This window comes from Dermacentor albipictus, chromosome 5 (assembly GCF_038994185.2).
Source record: "Dermacentor albipictus isolate Rhodes 1998 colony chromosome 5, USDA_Dalb.pri_finalv2, whole genome shotgun sequence".
Taxonomy (NCBI): domain Eukaryota; kingdom Metazoa; phylum Arthropoda; class Arachnida; order Ixodida; family Ixodidae; genus Dermacentor; species Dermacentor albipictus.
Genome location: NC_091825.1, coordinates 35429710 through 35451281, shown reverse-complemented (window position 1 = coordinate 35451281; position 21572 = coordinate 35429710). Strand labels below are relative to the sequence as shown.

Here is a 21572-nt window from a genome sequence, read left to right as displayed (position 1 = left end):
CAGATTACTACCTAATCAAATTGACTAGACTGTCTTACTAGTTTAATAACTATATAAACTAACTGGACTTACTAATTATCTAAGCTAATTCCATAACTTATGGCTAACTGAGCTAACTAACCTCACTAGTAAGTAACTTGATGAACTGAACTTGAAATAACACACCTACCTGCAATAAGAACTAACTTACCTATAAACCGATTACTTAAACAATAACAAAGTAAATAAATACCAAAGCTAAATACATAAAGAGGCGAGACCATTAGCTGGAAGAACTATTTTCCAGAATGATAACTAAGCTAACTAATTTGCATACTAATTAACCAATGAAGCTGAATATTTAGCTAGCTCAATTAACTAAACTAGGCAATTAACTAATAACTAGCTAACCTCGCTAAACAAAAGAATAACTAGGCTACTAGTCAAACGTAACATTAAATAACAAACCTAAATAAATAGTCTAATAAAATTAATTGTTTGGCTAACCAGCCAAACAAAGGTACTTAATGTAAATAACTAAATAACTACATAAACTAATTAACTAAAAGACAAATAAACTAGAATATCACCTCACTCAACCAACGCATTAGATGTAATATTGACCCCCTAGTCCCGACTTTTCCTCCCTGGTAACACACCTACCATGTACACGTGATCAGGCGCTGCTCATCTTTACTCTTTCCGCAACTTCTGTAGGAACTAAAAAAATTAAGAAAACCATATACAACTAGAAAATAGCTAACTTTGATGTCATATATAAGGAGCTAGCTTAATTTATCGGAGTCTTTTTTCACGGCTTTAATGACCGCTCTGTCCAGTGTAACTGGAACGTGTTTGCAGCCGAAGATGAACCCTTAACAGTAAAATACATTACTGTCCGCATAATAACTTCTAGTGCCTAGGCACATCAGTATAATAGCCATATCAGGCGTTTATCGAACAGGAAACAACACCTTTATCGACTAGCCAAACAGTCACCAGGAGAATTACGCTGGGAAAAATATAAATCTGCTTCTGACGAGTATCTAAATGCATGGAAGGACGCCAAGGATCTGTACACCAATGTGTCTGAATTCTGGAACATAATTAGTCCTTCTGCCGGCAACAGCATCAAATTGAATGCTCTTTCCGGTAAGCCTGTTCCTGCTCACTCTTGTGCTTCCGTTTTAGACACTGAGTTGAAAATTTCATTGACTCATTGAAAATTTGAAATATCAGTCTTCAGCAGGTCATGATGCTATAAGTACTAAATTTTTGAAGAACACATCTACTTGCAGTTTTGTTATATCAGCCAAACTTTTCTAACAATCACTGCACTTATCTACTTTGCCTGTAAAATGGAAAAGTGGGAATGTGGTTGCCATCCACACTTCAGGTGATAAATATTCTCCGGCTAATTATACACCAATCTCTCTCACCAGCGTCTGCTGTGAAATGCCAGATTACAATATATATAGTAATCTGGTTAATTTTCTCGAAACTGATTCTTTTTTCACGTCAGCGCAGCATGGTTTCTGGAGAATATATTCGTGCGAAACACAGGACGTCTCATTTAGGCACAAGTTGCAATGCATTTTAGACGAATCCTCATTTGCCGACTGCATTTTCTTAGATTTCTAGAAAGCATTTGATAAGGTATGTCACAAGCTATTGTTGCACAAACTAAACCTTAATCCTGACTGTAGCCTGTTAAAATTGTTAGTGTGTTTTCTAACCATCGTTTTGAATTCGTCAGTGCAATCGACCATAACTCTGTTTTAGCTGAAGTATACTCAGGTGTACCACAAGCTCCTCGCTGAAAAATATCCCGTCTACATTTGTTTCGTAAATTATGCTATTACGCTCTTCTATGAAATGATTTAGTTACTCAACCTCAGTATGCTTCTCATCGCACCGCCTCAAAGTAGGCATTGTATCTTGCTACACCAAAAGTCTTTTTTTTTACATTCCTTTCGCGAACATCTCGGGAATGGTACCACCTTCCTACAGACATCGTTACTATTACCGACAATAATGCATTTAAACTAGCACTAGCTTACATTGCATAAGCAGCAATTATTTTTGCACTCACTACGAATTCTCAATGTCTAGCTTCTCTGACCTAACTATGTTCATTTTGTTTGTGCCTTGGATAACCTTCCATACGAGGAGCAATAGCTATATCTTCATTTTGTGGTAACATACTACATTCTTGCAACATTTTGAAACTCTTTACACCACTCCCCACTGCAATGCTCCTGGTCTTGAGCGTAATACAAACAACCAAACGAATAAATAAATAAATAAATAAATAAATAAATAAATAAATAAATAAATAAATAAACTAGTCAAACAACTAAGAAAATTTAACTTACTTAACTAACTACTCAACTAAAGACTGACTTACTAAACTAGCCAAATATAGCTACCTTATCTATCTAGCCAGATAATAGTGCACATAGAAACAGCTGACCGAAACATATTGTACGAGGGGAATGGGCACGTAATCAGCACAACGCTTCCATATATAATTTAAGCATAAACACATCGTTCGCTAAATACTGTGCACGTTACAAAAACTTGCTGTTGCATGATAACTCTGCAAACATACTCAAATACATGTGGGATAAGTGCCTTTCTAGTTTAGAGATTTGATCGCGCAGCTCGGCCATCTGGCGTTGCAGATTGAAACCCGATGATGATGATTCATTGGCGTTTTGAAACAGGGCAGTGACAAATAGTAACCAATCCTGCTTTATTTAATCAGGTATGCTACACATGTTTTTCATTCTAGCATTTTTATATTCATATCCTTAATCCTTTTTGTCTTCCTCAAGACTTACCTACCTTGTACTGCTACCTATGCCTGTAACGGATCCGGCCGTATCAGTCTCTTCTCTGTTTTTATGCGAAGCATATTACGAGAGCTCAACCCAGCTCCTCAGGCGCGGCGGTGTCGCCAGGGGTGGCACACTCTCAAGTTCAACAAATGGCCACAGAGGGCGAAAAAATCGACCGCGCGGCGCTGCTAAAGAAACAGGCATAGTACGCCAATTAAAAAGGTTCCCCGTTGAGCGCATTATCTCCCGCTAGAGGCGCCGTAGTAAGCGCAATTTGAACCTACAAACTTTCTTCAACAGTAAACGAAGCGTTTTTATTGCATGATAAAGACTACAAAAGTATATTTCCTAATTTTACATTGTACTTTTCATTACCAACTTTGTTGTTTTTTGTCATTTTAAACGCAAAATAGCGTTCAGCATCATCGACCTCCCACGTGACCTCTGGCCTGGATTTAAAATTTTTACCGGTATGTTCGCGTGCACGGCAGGTACGGATTCCTTGGTTCGTACATTGGTTGGTTATTTTGTGCTAACACCAGTTTATTGCGCTTCGATATCTCGCGTTATTTAACTTGGGGTGTAAGCCTGAAAGCTAGGTTTCAGTCGTGAGCCATGTGGAACACGTCTGCATCGAAATGGGAGCCGGGTCCTGCTGCGTCTGGGGACAGCAATACCGGTGAGTCGTTTAACATCACTGCTTCAATCGCTATGTAATTTATTCGTCTCGTTAACTTACAGGCGGAGGTAAGTTAACGAACTAGATGCTGCATTACATAAGGGCAGTCAGGACCCTCCGTTGCTGTTTCCGAAATAAACTTTCAGTTGCGAGGCCATCATTATGCACACATTCACGAAAGAGAAACGATATCGGAACGCGCGTCACATTTTTCATCTCATTTTAGCCGTAGCCATAAGTGACTGAGTTGCCTTATCAATATATATATATTTTTTCGAGTCCGCCGGCAACTTCTTTCGTTCACAGAACCGAATAACCTTTTGATAAACTGAAGCTTGAATTTAATGTATTAAACAGTTGCACACATGATAATTCACCCATATTTCGTACCTGTTGGTTCCAAATGTTCTTGCTGTTCAGTTTGGCTTACCTCAGGACATCTATTTTTGCAGTAGTGAAGCGGTGCATCACGTTCATGCACAAAAAGAATGCATCAATTCTAATATATATATCTTCACGTCTTTCATCTATTTGCTTGTGAAATCAGCAGTGTGATCTCTTCTAGTGTATAAACGAGCGCACAAATGTTCTTATTTGTGATCTTAATAATACTTAAGCTGTTGACATGCATTGTAGTTACGCAGACATCGATTTTACGGAGAGTAACCATATTTATTTACCATGCTGCTTAAGCACCCTAGAACAAACAGTGTACATTTGCATGTGTTCTGTAGTCACAAACCATTGCAATGTATATGTTGCACCTTTTCGCATTTTATATTGCAAAATTGTGCTTATTCAATTTCTGATGCAGTCAAAATTTCTGTTCCAGACATGCAGTAATGAGGATGGCACCAGTATAAAGCAACACACTCCATGCACTAAACAGAAGCTGCTGCCTGCTACAACAAGGTCATTGTGTGGACTTTGGCTGCTACTACAAGGTAAACAACACCTGGTTCAGAAATAAATATGCCTGATATATGCTGTATTGGCTTGCTAGTCTTGAGATACGTGTCATTTGTTTGTAGCAGACGATATGAACATTTGTTCATGTTTACAGTTCAGCATAATTAGTTCAAACATAAAAGAAAACACTACATGAGTTTGGATAATCTCTGCTGTATCTCATGTGTCATTGTTCTGCCCCAACAGAGTCTGTGCCAAGTACATCTTGGTCATCATGGGAGCCCCCATCTACACCAACAGGAAGGGGCTGGAGCTGAATTCACAAGACCACGGACAAAGAAGCCATTCCAGAATTATTTGGATGAGATATCAAGTATACGGACGAGTGTTTCAAGAGTGAAAAGAGCCTACGCCATCATTCCACCAGCACGGATATTGGCCGAGTCATCCAGGTACCTCAACAACAAAAATTATTTGTCTTCAGATGTACCTGCAACCTCTGAACAAGCACAGACGACGCTGGCTAAGAGTGTTCTGTCAGCTTGCCCTTCCTTAGGGAGCTCCCTGGCCTTGCCAATTCCTGCCAAGTATAATTTTGTTTCAATGAATGCACGCTTCTTCATTCCACACTTTTGTTAGAGATCATCCCTATTCCTCATACAAACATTAAAGGTCAACCGATTCTTTGCTCATACTTAATGCCAGTCACTGTCTAGTAGCATAACATATGTGTAGCAGTTCTTTCTAGTGTATGTTGCCATGTGCAATTCCTCTCCTGAAATAGCTGATGCGGCATTGGTGTGTGTCTTGCATTAACCTTTACACTGTGTGCTATGTAGCATTTAACTTTTGTTAATGTTTTTGGCTTTCAGTGCTTGCAAGGTAGAGTGGCTTCTTTCTTGAATGCAAGCTTTCTCATTCCCATATTGAATTCCTAGCCTCATTCAGGATTGCTATTCTTGCTCGACAGCCTGTGTTTTTGTGCAAGCTACATTGAAGAGATTGATTGCAGAATATGGTTTCGGCGCTGTGTGACTTGGTACTTGTCACCGTGTTACGTTTCTCATATGTGGGAGCCTGGTCAGTTGCATTGGGAAACAGTCTCTCGAGGCAAGCACCTGCTCCTACAGTCTGCACAGTGACATAGACTGCGAATTTACACGCACCGTGGTTGGTGCTCCCCGTTCCGTCCTTTCCTGCTGCTGCCGTGTGCAAATTTTGCTTGTGGCCTTCCTCAGCCATGATTTGGCGTCAACGGAGACTCTCATACATAATTACATGGTTGTAAGTGTATGAAGTTGATATCCAAATTTGTGGAAAGGCCTGCAAAATAGTTATGTCCACAAAACCGACCATGTCCATATATAGAGAATGTGGCGGACCAAGTGTGAGTTATACATTAGTGGCATGCAAAAGAACTAAAAGAAACATGCAGGTTGGAAAGGCGGTAACGCTAAAATGCCGGGCACTCCATGTCGCTGTTGGCTGTGGCAGCAGATGCTTGCGTCACCCGATTGTTTCGCAATGCAAGTTGCTCATATTCAACGCCAACTGTCGGTGCAAACACGTGGGACACACTGTCCAATCTGCTTGTGCTGCTGGTTGTTGCTTGTTACCAGACTGCAGTGTGCGACGAAGGCAAGCACTATGCCTACAGTCGGACGGTTGAATGTGCCGCAAGCAGCCCATGTGCGTGTATGCTCACTGTTGTCATGTAGATCGCAGCCAATGCATAGTGCCAATGTATAGATTGAGCGTTATGTTAGAGTATGCTGAAGTGATTTGATTACATCTTGTTTCAATGTTGTCCCACTTGGTCATGGTTGCCGTGTTACATTTCTGGGATGTGGCAGCCTGTTTAGTTGTATTGGCCAACGGCCTCTCGAGGTAAGCACCTGCTCCTGCAGTCCACACAGTGACACAAACTCCCTGTTTACATGTACTGTGATTGGTGCTCCCTGTTTGTCCTTTCCTGCTGCAGCCATGGGTAAAGTGTGCTTGTGGCCTTCTTTGTACATGATTTGGCGTGAACAGAGACTATCATACATGATTACATGGTTTGAAGTGTATGAAGTTGATATCCACATGGGTGGAAAGGCCTGTAAAAGTGGCTGCGAATTGGCGATTCCCACCAAACAGACCACATCCATATTGAGAGCAGGTGGGGCACCAAGTGTGAGCGACACATTAGTGGCCACTGAAAGAACAAAAAGAAACGTGCATGTAGGAAAGGAGGTAACACTAGGATGCCGGGTAGTTCATGTCGCTGTGTTGGCTATGGCACCAGGTGCCTGCGTCACCCGATTGATTCGCAGTGCAAGTTACGGTGACTGTCATTGCAAACAGGTGGGGCACTGTCCAATCTGCTTGTGCTACTGGTTGTCACTCGTTACTAGACCACCATGTGCGACGTAGGCAAGCACTGTGCCTGAAGTCGGATAGCTGAATGTGCTGTATGCAACTTGTAGTGCGTGAATGCCCACTGTTGTCATGTGGATCTTAGCCAATGTACAGTGTATTGTCTTAACCTTATGCGGTGATTGAATGCAGAGTCTAATATGATAATGGTCGCCGTGTTATGTTTCTTCGATGTGGCGACCTGGTTAGCTGCATGGGCAACAGTCTCCCGAGGTAACCATCTGCTCCTGCAGTCCACACAGCGACAAAGACTCCCAATTTACATGCACCGTAATTGGTGCTCTCCCCATTCGACATTTCTTGCTGCAGCCGCCGGCCAATTATGCTTGTGGGCCTCCATCGGCCGTGATGTGGCGTGAGCGGAGACAGCACACGTTATTACATGGTCCGAAGTTGATAGCCACATGGGTGGAAAGGCCTGCAAAAGTGGCTGCAAAATGGTGATGCCCACATGGAGAATGTGGGGCACCAACTATGAGTTACACATTAGCGGCCCCCGAAAGAACAAAAAGAAACGTGCAGGTTGGAAAGGCGGGAACGCTAAAATGCCGTTTAGTCCATGTCGCTGTGTTGGTTGCGGCAGCAGATGCCTTGCGTCACCCGATTGCTTCGCAATGCAAGTTACGGCGACTGTCAATGCAAACTGGTGGTGCACTGCCCAATTTGCTTGCGCTACTGATTGTCGCTCGTTACCAGATCGCCATGTGCGGCGACGAAAGTGAGCAGTTTACGAGCTCGCGTTAATGGTTTCAGCGCATCTCGACATGCAAATTTTATTTCTGATCTTGTATGAGAAGGTGCACTGGTTTTATTCTGCCAATAAAGTCGCACGTCCTGTTCACTCACTTGTGGCTTGTTTGTATGGGCGTCAGTAGAGGCTCTTTAGTCTCCTGGCCATTAAAACGCGGCAGCTGAGCCATGCCGCAAAGCCAGCGAGGCGAACACGGCGCGTACCCATATGGCGTACCCAGCGTACGCCACCGGTGTAAAGCGGCCATATTGAATAGTGTACTAAAAAAAAAGCATTTCCGCTTCCTGTTTAGGTAGCGCCATCTGTCGGGTCCCCCACTAAGTTCCATGCGCTGCCGCTTCTTATTTTCGAACCACTGTGGAAGGTACAGTTTCCCTTCTCTAAAGTTGTTCTTTATTCTATGGGTGTCGCCTTGAAACCACGTGACACCGTGACGTCACGACAGAGGAGAAGTGGCTTTGGCTCAACTCTTGCAAGACGGGCTGGGTGGGAATCGAACCAGGGTCTCCGGAGTGTGGGACGGAGACGCTACCATTGAGCCACGAGTACGATGCTTCAAAGCGGTACAAAAGCGCCTCTAGTGAATGCGGTGTTGCCTAAGAAACGAGCTGTTTCTAAGGCGTGCGTCTCTTGCTCAGGCGCACATTTCGTTGCCGCGCCGAACGCTGCTTTGCTCGACGCTCACCGCGTCCAATGCGGGGCGCGTAGTCGCTGCCCTGTAGCCCATTGTCTTACACCCCTTGGCGGGTCGACGGGAACGCTGTCGCGTTCCACTCTTGAAGGCGAAGAAGTAATGCATGAGTTGTTTCTTCGTCTAGCTGAACCAAATATAGCCAAGCAACAGCAGTTCACCAGGCTAAACAGTGGTTCAACAACTAAAATAAAGGCTAGTATGCTTCGCATCCTGGGCTTAACCTTACCTAAGCCACAGCCATTTTTTTTTCTACCAATACTCTAAACATCTCTTGCATAATCGCGACATCTCACCGCCGTGTGCTTCCGTCTACTTTAAATGTGAGTGCTTCCGGAAATAGTAGTTACTTACGGGTTTCAGTGGGGGAATCTCTTCGCATTCTATGAGGAAGTGCTGAGTGGTCTCCGCATATTTGCTGCAGCATACACATGCCTCATCAGCCCCTTCTACTTACGCCAGAGCCTCTCGTGCCACCTGCTGTCCCTATATGAAACTTCCGGGGAAGTTTCACGCAACTTAAAATTTTCGTGATCACAAGGAAAGCATACAATGACCGTTCTATAACCGCAGAGAAGTAATCAAAATTCTATTATGTCCCGTAAGAAGTCTTCATACGCATGCCCAAGCAGTGGGCTTGCAGATGAAGGTACGCTAAGGTCGCGTCGCTTCCAATGCTGCTTAACGGTCTGCCTCGGACCGAACTTTGCTTGCGCGCCACGCAGCGTTCCATGCAGCGTCGACATTGCGCTCGAACCACAAAGAAAGATTGGTTGTGGAGAGCAAGAGAGTTGTTTTCTGCCGCTGTTTAGCAATTCCTCTCCTTGACGTCGTCTTTAGGGACCGCGTAAACTTGTTTTATCTAGGGATCTCAGGACTGTGCCAAAAATGGAAGGAAGCCATAAAGAGGAAAGAGAGAAGGTCGTCACGGTTACAATACCCGTGGCTGGCAGCGACACGTAGGCGTGGTATTTAGAGCTCATTCAGCAGGCCGCTCGTCCCCTTGTGTGCTGGCGACGGAAGACAATTGTTACCACTCTGAGTCCGCGAGAACGCACAGGCTTCGAAACGACTTTGAGAAGCGCTTTCCGTAGTGTAGGCGTGTAGAAGCTGCTCAATCGAGAATCTCCGCCGTTCATTCCGTGCTGCTTGTCCCCACTGAACTTTATTGCATGTACGCTAAACGATGTACGAACACAACCATACCAGAAAGTCGTATAGTCACGGTGCTAGTGTTGTTTCTGCCGCGATCATTTCGGACTCGCGCGCGGCACTGTGTATGCTGGCGAAGGATTACCTTGGACCTCCGTTGGTGCAGCGCGTCGGCTCAAAGCTCCGCCATCTCGTCAGCCAGGGCTGCGATTTGGCGTTGCACTGGGTTCCAGCGCACATCGGCCTGCTAGGGAACGAAGCCGCGGACGCTCTCGCAAAGCAGGCTCACTCCCTGCGCTTCCCCTTCGCTACCTCGGTCAGCGGCTTCGACGTGGCCAAAGCAACCATTCTGCGAACGCTCCGTGCGCAGCACCCGGACCAGCGCGTCGCCGCGGGTGCGTCACTTCGGCTCCTCCCCCGCGTGGGCTTCTCCCGGGCGGACCGCTCTTTCCTGCTTCGCCTGCGCGTCGGCTGCTACAGGACGGCTGCTAGAACACACAGGCTGCAGAGAATTGGCGACTCCGCGTGCAGCAACTGCGCCGATTTGGAGACGCTCGACCACTTGCTACTTCGCTGCCCTGCCTTCGATGTGGAGCGCACCGACTTGTGTACAGTGTTACGTTTCGCCTACGACGCGCGATATGGCCGGCGCGGATGCAACGGACGTCGGGGCTTCGTTCAAAGCGGCGGACATTTTGGCCCGTTCGGAGCGGCCGCGACGCATCCCCGCCAAGCGCGTCCCGGCATATTCAGTGCCACGTGTCTTTGTGTGTGCGTGTGTGTGTGTGTGCCCACGCTTGTCAAAGCGCGGCAGCCGGGGAGAGGAGCTCCCCCAGTGTGAAGCGAGGAGGTCTGACCGGCGCCGGCCCGGCTGATGCGTCACCTCCTTGTCCCAACGTGTCTCTCAGTCCGTCCGTCGCCGCTGTCACGTGGTGTCGTCCCGTGACCTTCCTTCTTGCCCGCGACGCCAAGAGTATAAGAGCAGCTGCCCCCGGACGCCAGGAGAGAGGCTCCGATTTCTTCTGTTGAGTAACGTGCTCTCCCGTCTCTCTACTTCGGTCGACCTGACCGCCCGCTCTTTGCGATGCTAGAATAAACAAGTTGTTCTGTTAGCAGTCGCCTCATGCTTTGCTGGGACCTTCGGATGCTTCCAGTGTGCCCCAGGCCGCCAGGCCAACGCTACCCTTGGGGCTTGCGACCCATTTGCAACAACGGGCGCCAACGGTCCGGGTGCAACAACGGGTGTCAGCACTGAGGTTCCAACAGCTGGTGGCAGCACTGAGATTCCAACAGCCGGTGCCATCGGTGCGGATCAAATAGCTGGTTGCCAGCGGTGAGATCGCGACAACGGAGGCCAGCAGCGAAGATATGCGGTTGACTGTATGCTGAGCAGCACAACGACCATCCGGGAGCAGTGCAACGAGCCCTGTGTGATGACTGGTTGCCTGCAGCGGAACGACTGCGCTGAATTCTTGGCTGCGAGGTTTGGTGAGTGCGGGACTTTCTTCTTCTCAGTTTTGCCAGGCTTTTGTTAGTGTCAGAAACAGAGCTGGTAATTGTGGTTGTCGTTGCTGCCGGGTTAGTTTGCGGCAAGACAATAGTAGGCAGTAGAGAAAGCAGCATTCAGAGCAGCCATGGATTTGAAGTCGTTGCGCAAACCGAAATTGTTGGAGCTTGCAAGAGAGTTGGGTCTGGATGTCTCAGACAAACTCAGAAAACCAGAACTGCTAAGGGCTATTCTTGAGTTAGAAGCTGAGGATGACGAGCTTTCGGATTGCCTTGAGACCATTGAGGAGAGGGAGACGGCAATAAGACAAGAGCGCGACCGTCAACACGCTTTGGAAATGAAGCGTCTCGAGATAGAGATGGAACGCGCTCGTAATGGAAGTCAGGCACACGGTGCAGGAGAACGAGTATCGTTTAAAATGACTGACCTGATGCGGCCGTTTAAGCTTGGAGAGGACATTGGTTTGTTCCTGGTCAACTTTGAGCGAACGTGCGAGAAGCAGGGGTTCTCTCGGGAAACGTGGCCACAGCGCTTGCTCACTTTGTTACCCGGCGAGGCGGCCGACGTAGTCGCTCGCTTGGAGAGAGAGGAGGCAGAGGATTTCGACAAAGTGAAATCGAGTCTGCTAAAAAAGTACAGGCTGTCAGCGGAGGCGTTCCGTCGGAAGTTTCGAGAAAATGAGAAAGGCAAAAGTGAGTCGTATACAGAGTTTGCCTACAGGCTTATGTCAAACATGCAGGAGTGGCTCAAAGAAGAGAAAGCGTTTGGTGACCACGAGAAAGTTCTGCAGTGTTTCGGGCTGGAACAGTTTTATAGTCGGTTACCTGAGAACGTGCGGTACTGGGTCTTGGACAGGCCAGACGTTAGTACGGTGGCTAGAGCTGCTGAGCTAGCCGAAGAGTTTGTGACGCGTCGGGCTCGCGGAGCTAAGGACGGTCAAAAGGGTGAATTTGGCTCCAAGTTTGAGAGGCCGAAGTTCACGCCCATGAGAGCAAAGGGGGACACACGTAGTGCGGATGCGAGTGAAAGCAGTCCGACCGAACTTAAGGAGACGGCGGCAACCGAAGCCGAACGCAGAAAGCGGTTCGAGGCGAGGCAAGCGCGCGTTTGTTATACGTGTCAGAAGCCGGGTCACTTTTCGGCGCAGTGTCCAGAAACAAAAACAAAAGTCGTGTTTTTGTCATTATGCAGCACTGACGAGAAGATGAAGCTTCTCGAGCCTTACATGCGCGACCTCCTCGTGAACGGGAAAGAGTGCCGAGTGCTTCGCGATTCCGCAGCTACAATGGATGTAGTTCACCCCTCTTACGTAGAACCCGATATGTTCACGGGCGAGTGCGCATGGATTAAGCAAGCCGTGGAAGCTCATAGCGTGTGTCTGCCCGTAGCAAAAGTGCTTATTGAAGGTCCTTTCGGAGCACTTGAGACGGAGGCGGCAGTGTCATCTATGCTGCCCGCCCAGTACCCGTACCTATTTTCGAACAGGTCCGATCACCTCCTGCGTGAGAAGGGGCTTTTGTTTGGTGAGGCTAGCGTTCAGGCCTTAACCAGATCGAAGGTTCGGGAGCTCGCTGCAAAGGCGGTAGTTGCGGGGCCGACGTTGTCGAACGATGAGAAAGGGTCAGAGGCGCAGCAAGCTGATATTCAGAGCACGCCCGAACTGAATAAAATTGAGCCTGCAGCGTTAAAGGCACCAGATACTGGAGAGGAAATGCCCGACACGGGAAAGTTAGAAGAGCTATCTGAAGATTTGCTCATCGCGCCTACGTCAGACGGACTTAATAGGTTGCTAAAAGTCAGCCGGTCGGCTTTGATAGCCGAGCAAAAGAAGGATGGCAGCCTAGAAAACATACGCTGCATTGTCAAGGAAGGTATCGCCAAGAAAAATGCTCGCTTTGTGGAAAGAGGTGGGGTCCTGTACCGGAAGTATGTAGACCGCAGGGGAGTGGAGTTCGATCAGCTGATCGTGCCTCAGTGCTATCGTCAGGATCTGTTGCGCTTGTCGCAAGGGGGTTCGTGGTCCGGACACCTAGGAGTTAAGAAAACTAAGGACCGTCTCTTGCAAGAGTACTATTGGCCAGGGTGTTTTCGGGACGCAGACCACTTTGTGAAGACATGCGACACCTGTCAGCGTGTGGGCAAACCAGGGGACAAATCGAGGGCGCCGTTGAAGTTGGTACCTATCATTACGGAGCCTTTTAGACGGCTCGTTATTGATACAGTGGGACCTCTGCCGGTAACAGCCACGGGGTACAGACACATTTTGACTGTGATCTGCCCAGCGACAAAGTTCCCTGAAGCAGTGCCGCTTAAAGAACTCAGCTCAGTTGAGATAGTCAATGCGCTACTGTCCATATTTGCGCGAGTTGGTTTTCCTGCGGAAATCCAATCAGATCAGGGCACAGTGTTTACTAGCGCTTTGACGACAGCCTTTCTCGAAAGGTGCGGGGTAAAGCTGTTACACAGCTCAGTGCACCACCACCAGTCGAATTCCGTTGAGAAGCTCCACTCCGTCATGAAGCGCGTGTTGAGAGCATTGTGTTTTGAACATCAAACTGACTGGGAGCTGTGTCTGCCTGGGGTGATGTTTGCATTACGGACCGCGCCGCATGCGGCTACGGGGTTTTCGCCAGCTGAGCTGGTATACGGTCGCTCGCTGCGGTCTCCGCTTCGCATGCTTCGAGAAACGTGGGAAGGCAGGGGCGACGACCCAGTCGTGGTGGAGTACGTGCTTAAGCTCCTCGAACGCTTAAGAAGGGCACAGGAATTGTCAGGTGAAGCAATGACAAAGGCCCAGCAGAGGGCCAAAGTTTATTATGATCGGACAGCCAGGGCCCGTCGTTTTGAGGTGGGCGATGAGGTCATGATATTACGCCCATCGCTAAAGAACAAGCTCGACGTGCAGTGGGAGGGCCCAGCACGAATTGTTCAAAAACTGTCGGACGTTAACTACGTGGTGAGTCTGCCAGGAAAACGGAAAGCACAGCAAGTTTACCACTGTAATCTGCTCAAACCTTATAAGCAACGGGAAGCAGTAGTGTGTATGATGGGAAACGCTCCCGAAGAGCTTCCGGTCGAGCTTCCGGGACTAGGCTCAGTGAGGAACAGGGAAGACACCGATCAAGTCATTAGTGACTTAATCAGTAAAGCACCGCTGTCGCCTGAGCAGAAAACCGAACTACACCAGCTCTTACAAGAGTTTCAAGGTCAGTTCTCTGAGAGGCCTGGTAGGACTTCTGTCCTTACCCATGATATAGAACTTACCTCCCCAGAGCCAGTACGATCCAAGGCGTACCGGGTGTCACCCCTCCAGCACGATATTATGGAGGCTGAGGTAAAGAAGATGCTACAGCTCGGTGTTATTGAGGCGGGTGAGAGTGATTATACCTCCCCTTTGATTTTAGTTGAGGTACCGGGCAAGGAACCTCGTCCTTGTGTCGACTACCGCAGGCTAAATTCCATAACTAAAGATCAAATTTATCCGATCCCTAACATCGAGGAGCGCCTTGAGAAAGTTAGTAGCGCTCAGTTTATTTCCACCCTAGATCTTGTCAGGGGTTATTGGCAGGTTCCACTTACAGAAGAGGCTAGTAGGTATGCGGCGTTCATTTCACCAATGGGAACATTCCGTCCTAAAGTGTTGAGTTTTGGTTGGAAGAACGCGCCATACTGTTTTTCAAGCCTCATGGATAAAGTGTTGCGGGGACAGCAAGAATTCGCTTTACCGTGTTTAGACGACGTAGCGATATTCTCCGCATCCTGGTCTGAGCATATGGCACACTTGCGGGCAGTGCTAACCCGCCTGCGCGAAGCGGGCTTGACAGTCAAGGCTCCCAAGTGCCAGTTAGCACAGGCCGAGGTTGTCTACCTTGGTCACGTGATTGGTCGGGGTCGTCGCCGCCCGTCTGAAATAAAGGTGGCCGCTGTGCGAGACTTTCCGCAACCGCGCACGAAGACCGATATTCGGTCGTTCTTAGGTGTCGCCGGCTACTATCAGAGGTACATCCCCAGGTACTCTGATATCGCGGCTCCCCTGACGGATGCTCTAAGACAGAGCCGCAAACAGTCGTCTGGGACGAGACAAAGGAAAGAGCTTTTAGCGCCCTAAAGAGCGCCCTAACAAGCCAGCCTGTGCTACGATCGCCCGACTACACCAAAGGGTTCGTTGTTCAGTGCGATGCTAGTGAGCGAGGCATGGGCATTGCACTGTGCCAACGGGAAAATGGAGAAGTAGAACACCCCGTCCTGTATGCTAGTCGTAAGCTGACCAGTCGTGAGCAGGCGTACAGCGCCACCGAGAAAGAGTGTGCGTGTCTCGTGTGGGCCGTTCAGAAATTGTCATGCTACCTAGCCGGCTCGAGGTTTATCATTGAGACGGATCACTGCCCTCTCCAATGGCTGCAGACCATCTCTCCCAAAAATGGCCGCCTCCTGCGCTGGAGCCTCGCTTTGCAACAATATTCCTTTGAGGTGCGTTACAAAAAGGGGAGTCTCAACGGTAACGCCGATGGCTTAAGTCGAAGCCCCTAACGTGGGAATCAGCCTCAAAATTGTTTGTTATTGATGTTTTTCTTCCTGAGGCAGGATTTTTAACATATTGCTTTTGTGTAGTGTTTCAAAGTGATGATGTGCTTTCTAGTGCAATTTTCCGATTTGTGGACGCGTTCTGAGTGCTGCTATAGACTACTGTCAGGAACTAGGCAGTAGTAAAAAAGGGGAAAGAGCCTGGCATGGCTTAGTGAGGGTTGTGCCGTGCTTGCTGACTGAGCGGCTGAGTTTCGGCGCAATTCTAACGCTTGCTGGGAAAGAGAACAAAAATGGCAACTCTCCTGAAGTCACTTTGCAGTGTCCTGTGTGAACCTGAACGTGAGAACGAGGCCTTCTCGGTGCGCTGCGCTCAAGAAACGCCGAGGGACGACCGACTTCGGTTATGAGCATCATCGAGCGACATCCCTCCGGACAGCGGATGCAGTCCCCTGACCATCGGGATCTCCCTCCCCCGGCGGGGCGGTCTGTTACGTTTCGCCTACGACGCGCGATATGGCCGGCGCGGATGCAACGGACGTCGGGGCTTCGTTCAAAGCGGCGGACATTTTGGCCCGTTCTGAGCGGCCGCGACGCATCCCCGCCGAGCGCGTCCCGGCATGTTCAGTGCCACGTATCTTTGTGTGTGCGTGTGTGTGTGTGTGCCCACGCTTGTCAAAGCGCGGCAGCCGGGGAGAGGAGCTCCCCCAGTGTGAAGCGAGGAGGTCTGACCGGCGCCGGCCCGGCTGATGCGTCACCTCCTTGTCCCAACGTGTCTCTCAGTCCGTCCGTCGCCGCTGTCACGTGTTGTCGTCCCGTGACCTTCCTTCTTGCCCGCGACGCCAAGAGTATAAGAGCAGCTGCCCCCGGACGCCAGGAGAGAGGCTCCGATTTCTTCTGTTGAGTAACGTGCTCTCCCGTCTCTCTACTTCGGTCGACCTGACCGCCCGCTCTTTGCGATGCTAGAATAAACAAGCTGTTCTGTTAGCAGTCGCCTCATGCTTTGCTGGGACCTTCGGATGCTTCCAGTGTGCCCCAGGCCGCCAGGCCAACGCTACCCTTGGGGCTTGCGACCCATTTGCAACAACGGGCGCCAACGGTCCGGGTGCAACAACGGGTGTCAGCACTGAGGTTCCAACAGCTGGTGGCAGCGCTGAGATTCCAACAGCCGGTGCCATCGGTGCGGATCAAATAACAGTCTATCGGCGACTGGGACTGGCTTACGATACGGCGGCCGCGCTGCTATTCCCTGCAGCCCACTCGTCCATCGCGAAGCACGCTCTTTCGGCACTGCTAGACTACTGCAATGCGACGCACTTGAGAGCGCGGCTGTTAGCCCCGCACTCACATTATTTTTTCCCCCTTGCCACGTTCGTCCAGTCTTTCTCTCCTTCATCCTTTTCTTCCCATTCCCCCTTCCCCGTGCAGTGCTGTTGAGGTGTCCTCCTGTGAGAGATAGTTACGGCGCTGCACTCATCTCTTCCGTTTCCTTTCCAAAAATCACTTCACACACACGCGAGCAGAACGACCGATGAAGACGACGATCATCAATGGGACAAATAATTGAATTCTGGGGTTTGACGTGCCAAAACCACCATCTAATTATGAGGCACACCGTAGTTGGGGACTCCGGATTAATTTCGACCAACAGGGGATCTTTAACGTGCTCCCTGTGCACGGGACCACGGGTGTTCTTGCGTTTCGCCCCCATCGATATGCGCTTCTCGCGGACGGGATTTCAATCCACGACCTCGTGCTTGGCAGCGCAACACCAGAGCCGCTAAGCCACCACGGCGGTGGCTGCGAAGATGGCGCAGTGTTGCTGAGCTAGACCATCCGCAATACTGGCTGTGCCCAAGCTAGCGCGTAAATAGTGAATACGTTTTCAATAATTTCTATCTCTACCTTCATCACTTCGGTAGAGGTGTCGAGATTCGGCGCACGATGGAACGCCGCTGCGGAGTTGTCCTTTGCCGTCCTACAGCGACGACGGATGAGGCCACAGCTTTCACCGCGTCCTTGGCGCCGCAACCGCCTGCTCTCTGCGCCACACCTCTGTTTATTTTCACGTACTTGAACACTGCCCTCACGCCGTCATCCTCGGCCTCGATTTCTTGTCCGAACAATCAGATATAATTGACTGCTCGGCTGGTGTCGTACAACTTGACCTGCTTAAGTTTATTGCCTTTCCTGACACAGTGCGCATTCAGCTCTGTTGTGTTAACTTCGTTCGGCTGCCACTGCAAGCATGAACCTGTATCAATGGTGTGCCCAGCGCCTATGTACCGGATGGCGACTATGTAGTCACTCTCTCTGCTGGTGTCTTACTGTCGCACAGCGTGTCTTTACTCCACACCGTTGTGAGTGTCGGTGCCAACAAAATTTGTCTTCAGCGGCAGAATTTCGGATTCTATCTACAAGTACACACCCAAGGCATATCCTTCGCCACACTGTCGCCATCACAGGAGTACCCAATTTCGTCGCTCTCGCCTAATCCGTCTTCCATCATCCATTCGACTGCGCCTAATTTGCGCGCTGCGACGTCGCCGCCACTGCACAGCGACACCACCGAGATGATCGCCCCGGACCTTCCGCCCTCACAAGTACATGACCTCCTCCGTCTGCTTGCCTCTTACTCCGACGTTTTGATTTTCCCGGTCCTCCTTTGGGCCAAACTTCACTTGTGAAGCATCGCATACGTACCAGCGATGCCACACCTATTCACAGATGGCTCTACGACATGTCATAGAGCGAGCGCCAAGTTATGCAACGAGAGGGGGATAAGATCCCTACAAAAGTCATTCTCGAACCATCGTCGAGTCTGTGGGCTTCAACTGTTGTCGTTGTAAAAAAAAAAAAAAGAAATGAGCCCTTGAGGAGCACATCACACAAGGTTGTGTTACCTGTATTTATTTTCATCATTTACTAATAGTATGTCTACATGGATGTCTCCAACGATGATCACAGGAGTAGTGTCATTACGGCTAACCCATGCAAAGTGCGTGGTCATGAACTTCTATATATCACACACTCCTCACATGACTATTGCGCAAGGAGCGGGGCCTGCAGCGCAATGCCTGCTGCTAGCAAACCGCGTTGGATACACAAGCGCACTGGAAACGTGGAAGCGCCAACATACGCCCAGTCAGGCACGTACCCAGGGGGGGGCCCGGGGGGGCCCGGGCCCCCCCCCGAAATCAAGTGGCATACCCCCCCCCCTCCCCGCCCACGCCACCACTCCTCACACATTCCTAAAGCGCCGCCAGATCAATGTTGAGACTTGGCAGCTGTTCATCGGTCAGCATTATGCTGCCTTTTTCACTCCTTTTAGATGGCGGTAGTTATCGGCATCTTTTGTAATGTGAAGGACAGTTTTCTCATAGATTCCGCACCCGCGCGATTAACTCGAGATGCGTTCAATTGTCACCATCTATTCAACCGTCACGCGCATAGCTGTTGCTTTTGTTAGTTCAACCTTCTTTGTTTAGGCTGGTCCTGGGACCAGGAGAGGGATGCGGTTGTTACTCAGCTGGTCTGTACTCTCATGGAACGAGTTGCGGCCGGAGAAAACGCCAATTGCGTTTAACTTATCCCTTTGCTTCATTATTTCCTTGAGTTACGGCTCGCTGCGACGCTGGCAGATGCCCGGAACCATATACACTTGATATGGGTTAGATAAGGTGGGAAATAAAATAATGTGAAAGAGCGTCCATCATGAAACCCTGCAATAACCCTTAAACCCATAAGTAAGATGACTGTCACCCGTTACCTCGTCTGTTTTTCCCTAATTGTATAGCACTTTTCGTGCAAAATTGGCAACTGGAAACAAAAATCGCAAGGAGTTGAGAAATTAAGCGATCTACTAAGGGAGAGAGCCAAGGTAACAACCAAACTGCAAGCAAAAGCGAATAATAAATAAGTTAACCGTTGTTTATGAGAATATTTATGGATCAACATCTTTTTATTTAAAAAGGAAGTAGAGAAAACGCCGCCGGAAGTGGAGAACAATTACTTGTTTGGAACCGCCTCACGTAGCCACTTCTCTGCTGTGCTTATGTGGGTGTTTTTCTAACCTTTCGCGGTGAGCGCAGTACGTCTAGAATCGCAGAGTCCTGCGCTCTACGCGGTTGTATGGGACTGGCGGCCGCAGAGCGTTACGCAATTCGCGGAGCTGTCAAAAGTGATCAACAAGGCGAAACAAATAACTGATATTCGAAACTATAACATGAGAAAGACTGAAGAAGCCGTAAAAAATGAACGCAGCCTGAAATCAGTAAAAAGAAACCTGGCATAGGACAAACAATGATGTATGCACTAAAAGATAAGAAGGATAATATCATCAGCAATCTCGAAGATATAGTAAAAGCAGCGGAAAAATTCTAAGCTGACCTGTATACAGCACCCAGAGGAGTCACGATAGCTCACTTAGAAACAGTAATGAACAGGATACAGAAACTCTCCTATAACTAGCGATGAGGTCAGAAGGGCCCTGCAAGACATGAAACGATGAAGAGCGGGAGGAGAAAGTGGAATAACAGTCGATTTAATCAAAGGTGGAGGAGACATAATGCTTGGAAAACTGGCGGCTCTTTATACGAAGTGTCTATCGACTGCAAGGGTCCCAGAAAACTGGAAGAATGCAGATATTATACTAATCCACAAAAAAAGGAGACGTTAAAGAATTGAACAATTATGGGACCATTAGCTTGCTCCCAGTATTATATAAAATATTAACCAAAATAATCTCCAATAGAATAAGGGCAACACTGGATTTTGTCAACCAAGGGAACAGGCTGGCTTCAGGAAGAGATACTTTACACTGGATCACGTCCATGTCATCAATCAGGTTATCGCGAAATCTGCAGAGTACAATAAGCCTCGCTATGTGGCTTATATAGATTACGAAAAGGCATTTGATTCAGTAGAGATACCAGCAATCGTAGAGGCACTACGTAATCAAGGAGTACAGAACGCTTACGTAAAAAGCTTGGAAAATATTGCTACATGCGTGTGGTATTTGTTTGCTTGAACGAGGCGCGTAGGCGCCATAACTCCAGAAAAGAAGAGGAAGAACGAACTGGGCTCGCGCTGTGAATCTAACCGGTCAGCGCTGCAACGTTTTTGTAAATATAATCTGTAAATAGTTTCTCGTCTTACTGACTCGTCCTTCGCGAAAGAATATCTACAGAGGTTCTACAGCTACCTTAGTTCTACAAAAGAAAAGCACGGAGATACCTATAGAGAAAGGGGTCAGACAGGGAGACACAATTTCTCCAAAGTTATTCATTGCGCGCTTAGAAGAATTCAAGCTATTAAACTGGGAAGGCTTAGGAGTAAAGATCGACGGCAAATATCTCAGCAACCTTCGGTTTGCCGATGATATTGTTCTATTGAACAACAATGCAGACGAGTTACAGCAAATGATTGGAGACCTTAACAGAGAGAGTGTAAGAGTGGGGTTGAATATTAATATGCAGAAGACGAAGATAATGGTAAATAGCCGGGCAAAGGAACAAGATATCAGGATCGCCAGTCGGCCACTAGAAACTCTGAAGGAGTATGTTTACCTATAGGTCAATTAATCACAGGAAACCCTGATCATAGGAAGGAAATTCACAGAAGAATAAAAATAGGTTGGATCGCATACGGCAGACATTGCCAGCTCCTGACTGGAAGCTTTCCATTATTATTGAAAAGTAAGGTGTGCAATCAGTGCATTTTGCCAGTGCTGACATACGGGGCACAGACTTGAGAGCAAGTTAAGGACCGCGCAAAGAGCGATCGAACGAAGATTGCTAGGCATAACGTTAAGGGAGAAAGAGAGTGGTTTGGATCAGAGAGCGAACGGGTATAGACGATCTTCTAATTGACATAAAGAGGAAAAAACTGTAGCTGGGCAGGTCATGTAATGCGCCGGTTAGATAACCGTTGGACCATTAGGGTTACAGAATGGGTACCAAGAGAAGGGAAACGTAATCGAGGACGACAAAACACTAGGGGGAGCGATGAATTTAGGAAATTCGCGGGCGCTAGTTGGAATCGGTTGGCGCAGGACAGGGGTAATTGGAGATCGCAGGGAGAGGCCTTCGTCCTGCAGTGGACATAAAACAGGCTGATGATGA

The 21572-nt window shown here is 48.4% G+C and overlaps 1 protein-coding gene and 1 long non-coding RNA gene across 2 annotated transcripts in view; both read left to right on the top strand.

Moving 5' to 3' along the window:
- nompB (intraflagellar transport protein 88-like protein nompB) overlaps positions 1 to 21572 on the top strand; it is a 169529-nt gene that overhangs the window by 97832 nt on the left and 50125 nt on the right. The window lies entirely within an intron of this gene.
- LOC135908097 (uncharacterized) lies at positions 3175 to 4733 on the top strand. The gene is made up of 3 exons (XR_010566203.2): positions 3175 to 3498; positions 4331 to 4442; positions 4654 to 4733. It is a non-coding gene; the product is annotated as an uncharacterized lncRNA (long non-coding RNA).